The sequence below is a fragment of the Nannobrachium achirus genome (assembly GCF_963921795.1).
Source record: "Nannobrachium achirus genome assembly, chromosome: 4".
Lineage (NCBI taxonomy): Eukaryota > Metazoa > Chordata > Actinopteri > Myctophiformes > Myctophidae > Nannobrachium > Nannobrachium achirus.
In genome coordinates, this window is record NC_137813.1 from 74,686,160 (window position 1) to 74,698,753 (window position 12,594).

Below are 12,594 nucleotides of genomic sequence, written 5' to 3' on the forward strand. Positions count from 1 at the left end.
TGTAAAGCGCCTTGGATAAAAGCGCTATATAAATGCACCATTTACCATTTACGCAGCTTAAGAGTTCGGGTCCACCCTAGAAGTCCAAATGGACCCTTACAGGTCTGTAACTCTCAGAAGTCTGTTCAAATGGAGCCAAATGTACCCTTACCGATCTGTAACTCTGGGAGTGTACAAATGGAGCCAAATGGACCCGTACAGGTCTGCAACTCTGAGAGTGTACACATGGACAAAACCCTCACCCTTACCAATCTGTAACTCTGAGTGTGTACAAATGGAACCACATGGACCCTTAGGTCTGCAACCGTGATTTCTACTGTGCTGTGTAGATTAGGATCCCAGAGCTACAAGCGCTAACGGACAGGGGGTCCATGGGACTAATCTAACGCATATCAAAAGGAATGCGAGAGAGCAATATAGAGGCAAAGAGAGCGAGAGGCAGAGGCAGAAGCAGAGAGAGAGAGAGAGAGAGCGAGGGAGAGAGAGAGAGAGAGAGAGAGAGAGAGAGAGAGAGAGAGAGAGGGAGAGAGCTAGAGCTAGAGACAGAGCGCCAGTTAAGAGTTAATTCGGTGGATGTGAAGGAAAAGGAGAGGGAGGAGGGGAACGGAGCAGAGGAGGAGAACAGCGGACAGCGCTAGTTGCTGAGTCGACAGCGGAGCCGCCGAGGTAGTTGGAAGCACTTGAAATGCAGGGCTGAAGGCTGAGGTGCCTCTCATCATTACGCGCTCGTCTCCAAGGAGAAGGCATAGGGAAGCAAGCGGGGCCACCAACCAAACCAAACCAACCAAACAAACGACCAGCTCGCCGCTTTTCCCCAGCTACACCTACCTACCAACCAAACAAACGACTAGCTCGCCGCTTTTCCCCAGCTATACCTACCTACCTTCCACCTAAAAGCCATACACTGCCTGCTCCTACCTACCTACCTACCTACCGCTATACACTCCGGAAGAAGAAGAAGAAAGCCCCCACAGCTTATTCGGTTTGCCATGTATCTCTCCTCCAAGAAGTTGCCCGAGCTCTGGGATTATTTCATGATCTATGCCACGGGCGCCCTGGACTGGAACCCGGACAGCAAGCCCGTGGACCTGGGGCTCTTCCCCATCCGGATGAACCCCGAGTTCAAGTACTGCGAGCGGGGACCGGACGGCAGGTATTTTAACACACACACACACACACACACACACACACACACACACACACACACACACACACACACACACACACGGAGAGGAGAGAGAGACAGAGATGGAGATGGAAAGAGAGAGACAGACTGAGAGAAAATGTTGTGGAAATGTGGGCGGCGGAGAAGAAGAAAACGAAGATCCTCTGCGTCCGTTTAGCGCGTGCGACCGCTTCGGTTTCCCGTCGGCGTTGTGTCGTGTGTGTGTTGTGTGTGTGCGTGCGTGCGTGCGTGTCCTCTCGCGGACGCTCCATGATCTTACGGCGTGCCACAGGCGTTTTAAGGGAGGGGGGAGGGGGAGGGGACGGGAGGGGGGGGAGGTCGTACGGAACACGTCCCACCAACGTGAGGCAGAGACGCGATCGGCACCACACACACACACACACACATGCACGTACGCACACACACACACACCTCGACATCCTACGATAGATCCCATGCATCTCATCATCATCATCGCGGCACAGACGCGGCTTCTCGTCGTTTTTCTCCTTCGTCCCACCCCCCCCCCCCCCCCCCCCCCTTCCCCCCGTGTCCATCCGTCCGCGTGTCCGTCCGTGCATCAGTCCATCCTATATAAAACGATCGGGGGTTGGGGGGGGTTGTCATTTGTTTTGCTCTGGTGAATCGCTGCCCGCCCCCCTCCTCCCCTTTCTCTGGAAACGTGCGGGGCGGCAGAGAGAGAGAGAGAGAGAGAGAGAGAGAGAGAGAGAGAGAGAGAGAGAGAGAGAGAGAGAGAGAGAGAGAGAGAGGGGATGGACGGATGCAAAACCCCGTTCCGGGGGTTGCCATGGCAACCTAACGTCATGCAGGGCAGGATGGATGAGAGAGAGGAGCCTTTTCGCTGCTGCTGCTGCTGCTGTTGTGAAGAGGTGGGACGTCCGCGAACGAGTCGAGTCTTTTGAACGGCTCTTTGAAATGAACGATGGGATCCGGTTCGCAGTATACCAGTGGCGACTCCAGAGAATTGTGGCTATGGGGGAGCTGGCTTTTGTAGAGCGGGGGCGAATTAATTTTGACAACAAACGATAATCTATCTATAAATGCGAGAAGTCTCTGCGTGCGTGTCTGCGTGTGTGTCTGTCTGTAATCCGCGTATCTCGAGAACCGTTCGTCCCACCGGCTTCAGATTCGGCACGCGCGCTCCCCGCAGCGGCACGGAGTGCAGTGCCGGGCCTCGACCCGACCCGACGCACGGTTTTCCCTAACCGCCGCGAAACGTTCGGAATCTCCTTATGCGGAAATCGGCGCAAAATCGGCGCAAGCGCTGAGTCATTGTGACATCACTGCAGTGCCGGGCGCAAGCGCTGAGTCATTGTGACATCACTGCAGTGCCGGGCCTTGCCTCGACCCGACAGATATCTCCGTATATGGGCATAAGACTGAGAACTCCATATACAGATATCTCCGTATATGGGCATAAGACTGAGAACTCCATATATGGGCATATGGGCAGATACAGAGATCTCCATATATGGGCATATATAGACAGATATCTCCGTATATAGGCATAAAAGGGACACAGACTGATACAGAGATCTCCATATATGGGCATATGGGCAGATACAGGGGCCTAGCCTCGAACCGACAGATATCTCCGTATATGGGCATAAAAGGGACACAGACAGATATATGGGCATAAAAGGGACACAGACTGAGATCTCCATATATGGGCAGATACAGAGATCTCCATATATGGGCAATACAGGGGCCTTGCCTCGACCCGACAGATATCTCCGTATATGGGCATAAAAGGGACACAGACAGATATATGGGCATAAAAGGGACACAGATTGAGATCTCCATATATGGGCATATGGGCAGAATAAAAGGGACACAGACTGATACAGAGATCTCCATATATGGGCATATGGGCAGATACAGAGATCTCCATATATGGGCATATGGGCATAAAATGGATGCAGATATATGGGCATAAAAGGGACACAGACAGAGATCTCCATATATGGGCATATGGGCAGATACAGAGATCTCCATATATGACTGATACAGAGATCTCCATATATGGGCATATGGGCAGATACAGAGATCTCCATATATGGGCATATTGGCATAAAATGGACGCAGATATATGGGCATAAAAGGGACACAGACAGAGATCTCCATATATGGGCATATGGGCAGATACAGAGATCTCCATATATGGGCATATGGGCATAAAAGATGGACACAGATAGAGTATATGCACGCTCCCCACCGCGGCATATATGAGCATAAATAGACACAGGCAAACAGATGGTCAAAACGGGTCCTATGACAACAGGTATTATGGGATGAGCATAAATGGACACAGGCAAACAGATGGTCAATACAGGTCCTACAGAGATCTCCATATATGGGCATAAAATGGACGCAGACAGACAGATAACTCCATATATGGGCATAAATGGACACAGGCAAACAGATGGTCAAAACGGGTCCTAAAGAGATCTCCATATATGGACATAAAATGGACGTAGACAGATAGATATCAACCATATATGGGCATAAATGATAAATGGACACACGCAAACAGATGGTCAAAACAGATCCTATGACAACAGGTATAATGGGGTTTGCATTAAAGGGCGGGGCATTCATCCCCTATTTACATTGTTCCCGAGTTGGCCAGGGCGCCGACTAGACGCTCGGCCGCCCGAAGGGCGGCCGAGCTTCTAGTGAATAATAATATGACAAACAAGATTCTATCGCTTAGGGTGTGGATAACTGAACAGATCAGATCATTGGCAGTTTCTAGCTCCAAATCAGAGGACTGTAGGTGACTGAATGGGGTTTTTGTGAGGCTGAAGATGCTTTCCAGCGTAAACATTTCGATTTTATTGTATGGTTTACATAGAAGTCAGTCAGTTGTCTTTCACATATTCATATAATGTATGTATTCTTTAAATATTTGTCATCACAATTGGGTTTGTGGGATGGGGTGGGAATGTAGAAATACTCGGCCACAAGTAGACGTTTGGAATTAAACTGTACTTGAGTAAAAGTACAAAGGTATTGGTATCAAAATGTACTTAATACTTAAAGTACCAAAGTACTCATTTTGCAAAATGTCCCATTTCACAAGTTTTCCAATGAATAAAATGTAGGAAAAAAAATAAACATTTGAAAATAGCCGATCTGCAAGCTATGCGACGCATTGTGAGCTTGTAGATTGGCTATTTTCAAATGGCGGAAATGTATTTATATGGCCAAAATGTAAATAGGGTTGAAGTGATTTGAAATTATCATCAAAATCTACAAAGTAACTAAATAACTAAAGTAACTCAAATGAGCCAGTCTTTTGAACAGCTCTGTGAAAGGAACGGATCCCTGAGATCCGGCTCACTTCAAAGAGCCATAAATCCCATCTCTAAGCTGTTGTGCTGCTGCTGTGGCCGATCTATACTTTGCCCCCCCGCAAGAAACCTGGCCGCCCCGCGGAAAAAAATAGCCGATCTACAAGCTCGCCGAGCTCGCGTGCTTGCAGATCGTCCATTTCCCCTGACGCGCGCGTTGGCCCGAGGCTTTGGGAGAGGTGGGGGTGGGGTGAACGGAATTGATTTTCTTATATTTTTTTTATCATTATTATTATTATTTCCCCCCGTGCAAGCTCTCCAGTTCCGGGTGATGATGATGCCCTCGTTTGTCGTTGTCGTTGTCCTGATTCGGAGCTTCCTTTTTTAAAGATGTTTTAAGATACAGAACCAGATACGATTGGGGGAAAAAAATGTGCCGCAAGGATAAATGAAATCTCGAAGGCACCGCTGAGGACTTGGCAGCAGCCAGTGCAGCTGCCCCAGCAAGGAGAGAGAGAGAGAGAGAGAGAGAGAGAGAGAGAGAGAGAGAGAGAGAGAGAGAGAGAGAGAGAGAGAGACAGGGGCGTCACAAGGGGTGTGGGGGGGAGTGGGACAAGGGCCCAAGGTGAAGGTGCCTTAAATATACAAGCTCACAACGAGCGGCGAGCAAGCTTGCAGATCTGCTATTTTTGAAAAGTCGTGAAAACGTGTGCAAATCTTTGAATATATTTTTCAAGCGAACATTTGTAACTCAAATTTTGCTTCCCCATCTCGAGATGGGGGTCTGTGGCCAAATACATATCATTTTGGTGGTCCTTCACATGAAAAGGTTTGAGCACCACTGACATAGAAACATGTTTTTCTTGTTTTTTTTCAAAAAAAAAGAATCCTTTCAAGAAGTATTTGAAATATTCAAAGACTCGCACAGATTTTCTGGATTTTTCCAAAAATAGCAGATCTACAAGCTCGCAAGAGTGCCGCGCTGTGAGCTTGTATATCTGCTACTTTTCAGTAGTCAAAGCACAAAGCAACAATGCGTTCCCATTGTACCCAGGGCCCATAATTTGGTGTGACACCCTTGGAGAGAGAGAGAGAGAGAGAGAGAGAGAGAGAGAGAGAGAGAGAGAGAGAGAGGCAAGAGTCCTGCAGCATTTCCGTCTTGGAGATAAAGGGGGTGGGGGGGGGGAGGCACCACATTAGCTAAATCTACGCGAGAGAGCTAATGTATGTACGGGTAGCTCCGTGTGTGTTTGTTTGTGCTCGCGGCGGGGAGTGGGGGGGGGGGGGGGGGGGGGGGGGGGTGGAGAAGCGGAATGAGGAAGAAGAGCGTGCGCTGACGTTATCCGGTTTATAATCCGTCGCGCAATGACAAAGTGTCATGGGTCTAAAACAGGCCAAGGACCCCTAAGCTGAGAGAGAGATGAAGCAGGGACCCCCACAACCTGTTCATAGATTCCATATAGTTTCATTGTTTGACAGCACACAATCGTCAGTGTATTTTGGATTTGTGTCAATTTGTGTTTCCAGATATTTAACCACTTGAACCGACAATACTTACTAAACTTGACCTTTCACTCTGTACTTGGTCTGCTCTTTTTCCCCCTCTACACCAAAGCTCTTTTCCCAAAAAATGTGAGCTTGTAGATCTGCTATTTTTGGCAAAAGTTCTCAGAATATGGACGCTAGGGTTCAAGTGGTTAATATAAAAAAGGAGAAAAACAAAGTTTCTATCATTCAAAGATTTGGAGGACCCCCTGTAGTAACTCTGGAGACCGGGCCCCCCCTGTTGAAGACCCCTGGTCTAAATGGTAGTTTTACTGAAATTAGGGTTAGGATTAGGGTTAGGTTTAGGCATAGTTTTACTGAGGTTAGGGTTAGGATTAGGGTTAGGGTTAGGTTTAGGCATAGTTTTACTGAGGTTAGGGTTAGGATTAGGATTAGGTTTAGGCATAGTTTTACTGAGGTTAGGGTTAGGGTTAGGGTTAGGTTTAGGCATAGTAGCATTCACCAGGTTAGCATTCACCAGCGTGGGACTAATGGGAACAATGGAGGAACAATAAGACGTGGGACCAATGCAGTCAAGGTCTCAGCTCTACCACTGAGACATGGGCTTCTTCTTCTGCCCATAAGGTGAACTAAAACAAGCGCTCCTTTCCCAATCTTACTGGTTTTTCAAATATACTGTAACATATATATATATATATATTATATATTTATATCATGTTCAGCTTGATAGAGAAATCAGGGGCGTGCACAGACATTTTGGAGGGTGGTTGCTCAAGTGAAAAAAAAAAGGGCACCTTGTGCGGCGTGTGGAACCTTCGACTGCCTAGTAGTTAGGGATGGGCAGTGTTGCATTAATGTTGGTAATGTTTGGGGGGCGCGATTTGAATGATGTCACGCTTACACAATACATTACATGTTTTTTTTTATTACGTGATAGGAGGCGGCTTTTTTAGGGCACTCTCTAGCTCGGAGACAGAACGGGGAGACATCAACATGTCTGTCCATGCAGTGAAGAAAGCTGACGTCTCATTATCAAAACTAGCACCACACACAGGTGCAGCCAATGACAGCGTGACATTAACATGCACATTGTCGTGAAATATACAGCCAGACTTTAGAACGCCTCTGCCTAGACAACATGTTGGCTGGGTCTAACAAAACAAGGCAACGCGTCCCGTGTGTGATGCATGTAGCTCCTAGACCCAACTTTGAGAATATCGATTAACGACGATTAGAAGCTTTTAATCCAGAATTGACCGATGTCACCATGGTCTACATACTGAACGCTGTACAAAACAACAAAACAAACAAACACTGTACAAAAATCAAACTTCATAAAAAGGGCACCTTGATCCAGGCAGGCAAAAGGGCAGGTGCTCTAGCACCCCCTAGTGTCTATGTGTGCACGTCCCTGGAAGGGATAGAGTGCGATTGTCTTCCCACCACCACGGCATGCCAGAACTGGAATGTGGGCGGGATAACAACATCGGAGAGCAAAGATATAGCAAAAAGAATTCCGTGTCCGGACGCTCGGTGAGAACATTTCATTCTCAGTTTGGTCAAACATGTCCCTGGCTGACGGTCCCTTTGGATACGTGTGCAGGACAAACGCTCACTGACATGACATTAAGTCAGATATACTGTATATATATCCTCGTTGTCGGGTGGAAACCTTGTATGTCCAAAACCGTTTGTTTTGTATTTATCATTTTTAAAATCTACAAGCACAAGCATCTACAACGCCTCACACCGTGAGGCGTTGTGTGCTTGTAGATCAGCTCTTTTCACTACTTTTGTTGCGATGGCCATATTATGATGAAGCAGTGCTTTGCTTTGCAAATAAATGTACACATTTGAAACGTGGAGAGATACGACGTGTCTGCCCGACAGTGACGATATGCATTTTGTTTGAGTTCGGAGTAGTTCCCCCCTGGTCCTCAATGTGTGTGTGTGTGTGTGTGTGTGTGTGTGTGTGTGTGTGTGTGTGTGTGTGTGTGTGTGTGTGTGTGTGTGTGTGTGTGTGTGTGTGTGTGTGTGTCTGTGTGCGTGCACGCGCGTGTGTGTGTGTATGTGCGCGCGCGTGCGTGTGTGTGTGCGGCTATGCGCGCGCACGTGTGTGTGTTTTTTCAAATGGTTCCATTTGTACACTCTCATGATGTTCCATCCATCCATCTTCAACCGCTTATCCGGAATCGGGTCGCGGGGGTAACAGTTCCAACTGAGACTTCCAGATATCCTTAAAAGAAAAAGGCATCAAGTGGGGGTCCACGGTGTGATAGGCTACATTTTCCTTGAAAAAAGAACTTCATTTTGTTGTTACATACATATGTACAGGCACGTGCACACATAGACATCAAAGGGGGCTTGAGCCCCTGCCCTTTTATCCTTCTGTAAAAAGTGCCCTCTCCAGACCATGAATGCAGTTTTCACGATAGCGAAAGAAATGCGAGTGCCCTCTTTCCATGCCATACCTGAAGGCTAGCATTCAAGAGAATTGCCTTGTCCAAACTCTCCTGAACTTGAAATAATTGCTCTCTTCGTGTAGAAATCCATGCCGTTACGCCATATCTCCAGTATTGACTTGATTATGCTTAGTTTAGTATGGTATCAAGTAGGGCGTTCACGAATAGTGATTTTTAGTATTTGAATTATTCGACCTCAAAGTATTCGAAATCGAATAGTCGAATATTCGACAGGACTGGCTAAACTGTCGAATATTAAGCAAGCAAGAGGCAAACATTGTGAAAATAGCAGATCTACATGCTCACAACGCCTCGCAACGTTTATCTGCGGAACCAAGTCACATGTAATACCTACAATTCCAAGTGCTTGTCAGGGTGGGGGTCCCCAGTTCAAATATGTTTATTTTGGGGGTCACGGCCATAGACATAGAAAGGTAGATGCCTCCTTCAGCTAGGGGGCGTATGCATTGAGCAACTAAGGGAATCTTCGTCGCTTCCGTGTTCATTGCTTCCGCGTGCGTCACACATACGGAAGTCGGTAAGCCAATCAGAGGCAGGTAGGGGCTGGTCTTTACGTATGCAGTCTATAAGAACAGCTGAGCAGCGCAACATCGGAACTGTTGTGGCTCTGTTGAATTGAATTGTGGTCCTTGGATAAGTCACGGAAAAGACACGCTGAGCGTTCCCTTAGTTTTTTTCAGGAAGTCCGGACTAGAACTTTTGCACATCGCTCCAATTAACTGCAGAGGCGAACGAGGCATCTAGCTCTTTATATCTGTGGTCACGGCCAAAAAAGGTTTGAGAACCCTGGTATAGAGCATTAACAAATTCATCCACCAGGGGCATTTACAACTCATTCTTATGACTTCCTATCTAGCCAAGCTTTATAAACTACATATATTTTTTAAGAGAAAACAATAAAAAAAAAAAAAAAAAAATTGAATATTCCACTTCGAATAGTGACTTTGATATTCGAATATTTGGTGAATGCCCTATTATCAAGTACCGAAGAGGTCTCTGCTATTATCGGTATTTTCACCAAAAGGCCCTTTTAGAAATGTCAGCCCCTGCCCCTCTAACATTCTCTGCACGTCCCTGGTTACATAAGTTGTAATTCCACATCTGCGACTCACTGTACAAGGACGTTGTACAGTGCACTGGCCTCCCCCTCCCCCGCACGCGTTGGGAAGCAGGTGCATTAGAATGCAAGGCAGGATGCTTGCACCTGGGCCTTACTGTATGTGCTGCTGGAGGCTGCTTTCACACCAACGCAGTGGCGTCAATTGGGTATGGCAGGGGTATGCAGCTGCCATACCCTGGGTCCAGGGGGGAACATAAAAGTTACTTTTAAATATCAATCCATGAATGTCTCTTTGTCTATCTGCGCTGGTTATTATGTTGTTAAATTACAGTAAAATAACTACAAATGCAACATTTAACATAATGGTCACTTTAACAAGGTATTATAATTATATTCTCCACACTTGTGACTGACAAAAGTCGTTTTTTTTCCCCCAGACATTGTGAAAATAGCAGATCTACATGCTCACAACGCCTCGCGCTGCGAGGCGTTGTGAGCATGTAGATCTGCTATTTTCACAATAGAACCGTGTTATCCAAAATGTAATGCCTGTTTTCCACGAGGACTCCCATCTTTGCCATACCCTAGCTTTTACTGAACTGACGCCACTGCACCAACGTCACACCTGGGCAGCAGCACTAGGGCTGTCACAATTATTACATCATCCTTTAATCGCAATTATTTGACACAATTGCAATTATTTGGGGATAATCGTCATAATCGTTTACATCAGGGGTCTTCAACGTTTTCAGGCCAGAGACCCCTTAGTTGAGAGAGAGTTGAAGCAGGGACCCCCACAACCGTATCATAGATTCCATGTAGTGTCATTGTTTGACAGCACAATCATCAGTGTGTTTTGGATTCATGTCAATTTGTGTTTTCAGATATTTGAGCCGTCTTTACTTAATAAACTTGACCTTTCACTCTGTACTTAGTCTGCTCTTTTTCTCCTCTACACCAAACCTCTTTGCCGAAAATAGCCGATCTACAACGCCTCGCAGCGCGAGGCGTTGTGAGCTTGTAGATCTGCTATTTTTGGCTACAGTTCTCAGAATATGGACATATATTTTATATTGTTAATATAAAAAGGATTGGAAGATTTGGAGGACCCCCTGTAGTGACTCTGAGGACCCCCTAGGGGTCCCGGACCCCCTATTGAAGAACCCTGGTTTACATGTTGAAAAATGTTTATGCTGTATTATGTTCAAACATTTAAAAAATAGTGGAAATAGCCGACCGTTGTGAGCTTGTAGATCGGCTATTTCCACTGTCAATGTTATTTTTAAAGTGTAAAGTTGCCAAATATGTCCTTCATTTCTTTGTATGTTTAGGTTATGTGTCATATCTGCCATGTGCAACTTCAAAGCCTAACAAGCCAAACAGAAATGTAATTGTCAACGACAAAGACACAATTAAATTGTTAATCGCAATTATTTGAGTGACAATTCATCGTCATGAAAAATGTCATAATCGTGACAGCCCTAAGCAGGATGTTTACCCCTGTGGTCACAGTTCATAGTGTGCCTCGCTATCGGAAGAGTATGACTGACTGAATGACGAAAGTCCACGCTGCAGTGAAACGGGGTGGTTTGGTTCCACGTGCGACGCGAGAACGACAGGGGGTTTTCGTAAAAAGAAAAGAAAAAAGGCTCCATTCAGGTTTCCAATGTTTTTAACTAATTAAAACCACAAAAGCGTCCGTGTCAAATTTGTCCATTCAAAAATAGCAGATCTACACGCTCACAGCGCGTCACTTTGTGCTAGCTGTGAGCTTGTAGATCTGCTGTTTTGAGAAACCGTGAACACTTTTGAACACATTTTTGGGCAGACATTTCTAACTTTGCTTCTGGGGGGAACCGGGAACAACATATTTTGATATGGGGGTCCGTGGCCAAATACATGCATTTTGGGGGTCCTTGATTGTATGAAAACCACTGACATATGTTTATAGAAACATATATGTATATATATATAGCTAATGCTGATCTCAAAGCTCATACCGCAACGTAGTGCGCCACGTTACAAGCTTATAGATCGGCAGGTGTTCCGTGTTATGTGTGTTCCCAGGGCAGTTGCCTCTAGCGTGTTAGATCAGAACAAGGCATGCACATTGTGGCAGTTATTCAAGCATGTGGATCGGATTGGGCTACATATCTGTGAGTGTCTGCATAGGATTGCTCATGTCATTCATCCAGGCATGTGCACACATAGACATCAAAGGGGGCTTGAGCCCCTGCCCTTTTATACGTCAATAAAAAGTGCCCTCTCCAGACCATGAATGCAGTTTTTACTATGGTGAAAGAAATGCAAATGCTCTCTTTCCGTGCCATACCTGAAGGCCACATTCAAGAGAATTGCCTTGTCCAAACTCTCCTGAAATTTGAATGCAGCATCTTACAGTATGTTGAAAGAATTACCCTCTCAGTGTAGAAATCCATGCCATTACGCCACATCTCCAGTATTGACTTGATTATGCTTAGTTCAGTGTGGTATATCAAGCACCGAAAATAGCCGACCTCCATTTATTTTAAGAAGTACATTCTATTTTCTCCCCGTTTCTACGGTTTCTTGGGCTGGATATGCCTAAACTTGGCATGTTAGTAAACGTGCCACAATACCTTGTTAAAGTGACCATTTTGTTAAATTTTGCATTTGTAGTTATTTTACTGTAATTTAACAACATAATAACCAGAACAGATAGACAAAGAGACATTCATGTATTTACTATTTATATTTAAAGTAACTTTTATTGGACCCAATTGACACCCCTGTAATGTCAACAGCATTAGTGGGGACCAGTTTATGAAGATATGTGACCAAACACAGCTGAGGGCTAGTCAATGACATTTTTTTCATTTTCATTTTTTCATTTCACTTGAAAGCTGGGAATCATAGCTACAAAATGATTGGTTGTGGAGATTGACCCAACAGTTTTGAAGATATGGCTTATAGAATGATGCAATGCTGAAATACTACTTTTGAGATATTCAAGTTCTAAATAAATGTCTAACCTGCAATGACCTGACTCCGCCACATGGGGAAGTAGAGAGCAGAATTCAATTCAAA

General features: G+C 45.6%; 1 protein-coding gene across 1 annotated transcript in view; it reads left to right on the top strand.

The window, feature by feature from the left end:
- LOC308283185 (syntaxin-binding protein 4) overlaps positions 1 to 12,594 on the top strand; it is a gene marked incomplete at both ends in the record, with an annotated part of 314,024 nt that overhangs the window by 10,696 nt on the left and 290,734 nt on the right. The window lies entirely within an intron of this gene.